The sequence below is a fragment of the Dipodomys spectabilis genome, unplaced genomic scaffold, assembly GCF_019054845.1.
Source record: "Dipodomys spectabilis isolate Male_0828 unplaced genomic scaffold, ASM1905484v1 ptg000004l, whole genome shotgun sequence".
Classification (NCBI taxonomy): domain Eukaryota; kingdom Metazoa; phylum Chordata; class Mammalia; order Rodentia; family Heteromyidae; genus Dipodomys; species Dipodomys spectabilis.
Window position 1 is genome coordinate 2,312,854 of NW_024870681.1, and position 6,000 is coordinate 2,318,853.

Genomic DNA, 6,000 nt, shown 5'->3' on the forward strand with positions numbered 1-6,000 from the left:
TACTCATGCTACATCAAGGAGCTCAGTGTGGGGCCCTCCTCTAGGAAGCAATTATGTATTTTGTGACTAGTCACATTCTTGATTCCATCCTCCTTTTCTACCTTTATTTTCCTTATCCTCACTTTTGTTTTAATCTTTTTTTTTTTTTTTGGTATTACCTACATCTTTGTAAGCCTTCTTGGGAATAAGATTGGGGTACAAATAAATAAAAAAGAATGTATCTTTTATCCTTTAATCTCATTTTGTTTTTCTTTAGACATTTTTATAGCTTTATTGTTAGAAGGTGTACTGACCCAAACTACACATTGGATAAACATCTTGAATACTAAAAACAAGAGTTAATGGTTAAGAGCATTAGATTGGGATTTAGGATCTCTGGTGCCTGGATCTACCAGTTAACTATCTTATTGTCTCATTTTAATCCTTCTAGATCTTAGTTTTCTGATGTATAAAATGAGTCAGTTGTAACCATTGTTTTTGTTTTGTTTTGTTTTTTGCAGTGCTACCATGACTTTGGGTATGCTAGGCAAGCACTATACCACTGAGTTATATCCCCAATCTTAACCACTGGCTTCTTAATTGGGGGAATTGGTTTCAGAGTTCAGAGATGCTTTTTCAAAGGGCAACCATGGAACATTTTAAGATGTGATATATCTGGCCCAGGTCATGTCTAGGCACTCAATACTATATGTATAGTCTTTCTGATCACAGCAGTATAGTGAGCTAAGGTCTTTAGGAACTGGTTGACCTAATCTCACTTGGAACCATTTTGTACATCCTATTAGATAGCTTAGAGACCATAATAGTGTATAAATTATTTCTTAAAGGTGCCGGGAAGGTGGCTCAGTGGTAGAGTGCTTGCCTTGCATGCATGAGGCCCTAGGTTCGATTCCTCAGCACCACATAAGCAGAAAAGGCCAGAAGTGGTGCTGTGGCTCAAGTGGTAGGGTGCTAGCCTTGAGCTGAAGGGCTGAGGGACAGCGCCGAGGCCCAGAGTTCCGGCCCCATGACTGGCAGAAATTTTTTTTTTAAATATATATATATTTCTTAAAAGACAGGGACATTTTCAAAACACTTTTCAGTGGTGCACTTTGGCAGTATTTCTCAGAAATGAAAAAAATCAGAAAGCACCAATTTGAAAGAGCATTGTTTCCTTCTAGAATGGTTGTGGGCATGGCTCAATATTAAAGTCCTTGCCTAAGAAGTATAAGGCCTTGGGGTAAATTCTCCGGACTGATTAAAAAAACTAAATACACAGTGACTTACTGTGTAATCCTACGTATTCAGGAGGTTGAGGTCTGAGGATTACAGTTTGAAGCCAGCCTGGGCAGGAAAGTCCATGAGACTATCTCCAGTTAACCATCTAAAAGCCAGAAGTGGTAGAACACTAGCCTTGAGCCAATAAAGCTCTTGGATCTGGGCGCCAATGGCTCATGCCTGTAATCCTAGCTACTCAGGAGGCTGAAATATGAGGATCGCAGTTCAAAGCCAGCCTGGGCAGGAAATCTGTGAGACTTATGTCCAATAAACCACCAGAAAACCAGCAGTGGTGCTATGGCTCAAATGGTAGAGCACTAGCCTTGATCTGAAGAGCTGAGGGGCAGTGCCCAGGCCCAGAGTTCAAGCCCCATGACTGACCAAAAAAAAAGCTCATGGATATTGCCCAGGCCCTGAGTTCAAGCCCTAGGACTGGTACCATAAAAAATGACAGCTGGGTGCCTGTGGTTCACGTCTATAATCCTAGCTACTCAGGAAGCTGAGATCTGAGGATCGTGGTTCAAAGCCAGCCTGGGCAGGAAACTCCATGAGACTCTTATCTCCAATAAACCACCAGAAAACCAGAAGTGACGCTGTGGCTCAAGTGATAGAGTGCTTGCCTTGAGCTGAAGAGCCCAGAGACAGCACCCAGGCCCAGAGTTAAAGCCCCATGACCGACCAAAAAAGAAAAAGATAAATAAAATCGTATTCACTGAATTGTTGACTTGTTATGAATTGTGTATACCCCAAAATTCGTATAACTCAAAATGTGACTATTTGGAGATAAGATTTTTAAAAAGGTAAGTGAAAATGGAGGTCTTAAGGACCAGCCCTAACACAAGGTTTGGACCAGGATACACAGTGAAGACCATGTGAAAGACACAGGAAGAAGATGGAAGAAAGAAATGAAAGCACTATTAAAAACATATTTAGGGGGGCTGGGAAGATGGCTCAGTGGTAGAGCGCTTGCCTTGCATGTCTGAGGCCCTGGGTTCAATTCCTCAGCACCACATAAGCAAAAAACGAAAAAAGCCGGAAGTGGTGCTGTGGCTCAAGTGGTAGAGCGCTAGCCTTGAGCTGAAGAGCTGAGGGACAGTGCCCAGGCCCAGAGTTCAGGCCCCACAACTGGATCCGAAAAAAAAAAAAAAGCCGGAAGTGGCACTGTGGCTCAAGTGGTAGAGTGTTAGCCTTGGGCTGAAGAGCTGAGGGACAGCACCCAGGCCCAGAGTTCAGGCCCCACGATTGGACCCCCCCCCAAAAAAAAAAACAAACAAACATATTTAGGGGGACTGGGAAGGTGGCTCAGTGGTAGAGTGCTTGCCTTGCATGCATGAGGCCCTGGGTTCGATTCCTCAGCACCACATAAGCAGAAAAAGCCAGCAGTGGTGCTGTGGTTCAAATGGTATAGCACTCGCCTTGAGCTGAAGAGCCGACAAAAAAAAAAACATATTTAGGGGCTGGGAAGGTGGCTCAGTGGTAGAGCACTTGCCTTGCATGCCTGAGGCCCTGGGTTCAATTCCTCAGCACCACATAAGCAAAAAGAAAAAAGCCAGAAGTGGCGCTGTGGCTCAAGTGGTAGAGCGCTAGCCTTGAGCTGAAGAGCTGAGGGACAGCGCCCAGGCCCAGAGTTCAGGCCCCATGACCACACCCAAAAAAAAAACAAAAACATATTTAGCCGGGTGCCGGTGGCTCATGCCTGTAATCCTAGCTACTGAGGAGGCTGAGATCTGAGGATCATGGTTCAAAGTCAGCCCAGGCAGAAAAGTCCGTGAGACCCTTATCTCCAATAAACCACTCGAAAATTGGAAGTGGTGCTGTGGCTCAAGCGGTAGGTAGAGCACTCGCCTTGAGCTGAAGAGTGCAGGGACAGCGCCCAGGCCCAGAGTTCAAGCCTCATGACCAACTAAATAAATAAAAACACATTTATGCTGGGCACTGGTGGTTCTTGCCTATAATCCTTAGCTACTCAGAAAACTGAGATCTGAGGATTGTGGTTCAGAGCCAGCCCAGGCAGGAAACTTGATGAGATTCTTATCTCTAATTAACCACCCAAAACCCAGAAATAGTGCTGTGGCTCAAAGTGGTAGGAGTGCTAGCCTTGAGCAAAAGAGCTCAGGGATAGTGCCCAGGCCCTCAGTTCAAGCCCCATGACCCCCCCCCCCCACACACACATACACAAAACAAACACAAAAGTTTGGTGAATTAATAACACTTTAAGTTAAAAAATTCAGATGCCATAAAAGGAAAGATAAACTTTTTGACCAAATTAAAACTAAACTGGGATGTAGATCAAGTGGTAGAACATCTGTCCAACAAACAAAAGACCATGAGTTCAAATCCCAGTGCCATTATAAACTATAGCCAAAAGTATCATTAAATGAATGGACACATAGATCCTAAAATTCATGCACTGGATGACAGCTAATGTCTATAACAAACTTACAAAGTAGACTTTCAAAATAAGGAATATAGAGACAAATTAGTTAATTAGATCTTTAGCAGGTGTTTGTTTTTTGTTTTTTTACCAGTCCTAGAACTCAGGGCTTGGGCATTCTCCTTGAACTTCTTTTGCTCAAGGCTGACAATCTACCACTTGAGCCACAGTGCCACTTCTGGCTTTTTCTGTGTTATGTGGGTACTGAGGGATTGAACCTAGGGCTTCATGCATGCTAGGCAAGCACTCTACCACTAAGCCACATTCTCAGCCCTTGGATTTGTTTTACTTTGTTTTCTAATCCTGGGACTTGAACTCAGGGCCTGGGCACTGCCTCTGATCTTCTTTTGCTCAAGGCTCACACTCTACCACTTGAGCCACAGTGTCACTTCTGGCTTTTTCTGTTTATGTGGTATTGAGGAATCAAACCCAGGGCTTCATACTAGGCAAGCACTCTACCACTAAGCTGCATTCCCAGCCCTGGAAAGGTGGTTTTTTAAGACTGTTATAGTTTATGAAAAATGGAGAAGAAAATGTAGATGTTTAAGAAATCACAAGTTTGCATTCTGCCAAGTAGCTCACATCAGTAATTGTGGCTATTTCAGAGATGAAGATTGGGTGGTGGTTTGAAGCCGGCCTGAGCAAAAATTACAAGATATTCTCAGCTCAACAAATAAACTCAATCTGTGGGCAGCTATGCAAGAGCACAGATTAGAGAGTTGAGATCCAAAACTGATTGAGGCAAAGAAAAAATAATGAAGCCAGATACTGGTGACTCGTGTCTAATCCTATTTACTCCAGAAGGCTGAGATCCTGAGGATCATGGTTTGAAGCCAGTCTGGACAGAAAAGTCCATAAATCTCCATTTGACCATTTAAAAAGCTGGAAATGGAGATATTGTGTAAGTGGTAAAATAATAATAATAATAAGCTAACAGAGTGTAAAGATCCTGAGTTCATGCCCCAGTATGGGCACAAAAAAATAGAGGAAGGAAGGTGCCGGTATCTCATGCCTATAATCATAGCTACTCAGGAGACTGAGATCTGAAGATCTGAAGATCTCAGTTCAAAGCCAGCCTGGGCAGTAAAATCTGTGAGACACTTATCTCCAATTAACCATTCAAAAACCAGAAGTGGTGTTGTGGCTCAAGTGGTAGAGCACTAGCCTTGAGCACAAAGAGGCTCAGAGACAGGGCCCAGCCCCTGAGTTCAAGCCTTATAACTGACAAAAAAAAGTGTGGGTGGGGGGGTGGGGGGGAAGCTTCAATAAACAGAATCCTCCCTACAGGGGATGGAATTTGAGAAACTAGAACTTAGGCAGTAGTTGGTAGTGTGGGTTGGAAGTTTGTCATTTTATGTAGGATGTTGGGCAGATTACATTCTTTGACTCAATTCATCTTCACTTATAGTAGATAGATACACATAAAGATGAATATATATAGATAGATATATGTATATTTGTAAGTATTTGTGTCTGAACTCAGAGCTTAGCTTGCTAAGTTGGGCCTCTAGCCCAACCTTATAGTTTCTTCCAAGGATTAGATGAATTAGTATACATAAAGCTCTTGGAAGGCTGGGAAGGTGGCTCAGTGGTAGAGCACTTGCCTTGCATGCTCAAGGCCCTGGGTTCGATTCCTCAGCACCACATAAGCAAAAAGAAAAAACCCGGAAGTGGCGCTGTGGCTCAAGTGGTAGAGCGCTAGCCTTGAAGAGCTGAGGGACAGCGCCCAGGCCCAGAGTTCAGGCCCCACAACCGGACCCAAAAAAAAAAAAAAGCTCTTGGAAATAACACTATATACACAACAAAGGTACAGTACATATTAGCTATTATTCCATGGACAAGGGTTTGTTGTGTGGACTGATCATGCCTATGTAGCTCCTCTTGTGATGGGTGCCCATGAATACCTGTAATCCTAGTTCTTCAGGAAGCTGAGATCCGAGGATGGAGGTTTGAAGACAGCCCTGGCAGGAAGGGTCTATGTGACCCTTATCTCTAATAAACCAAAAAAAAAAAGAAAAGGCAGGTTGCAGAGCTGTGGCTCCAGTGGCAGAGTGCCACTCCTGAGCGAAAACGCTAACGGGATGGAGGCTAGGCCCTGAATGAAAATCAGCAGCAACGACAACAAAAACACCAACTCCACGGGTGTGATGATGGGAAGCCAGAGGCCAAGCAACTTCTGAGACAACTCTAAAAGGGAGTGAGTGAGGCTGGTCCCCAGGAAGCAGGGGAGGGACAGACTCGACTTTCCAGCTACCTGTGGTGGAGTCGGTGTTGTGAGAACACAAGGCGGGGCACGCCGGGCGGCGTCG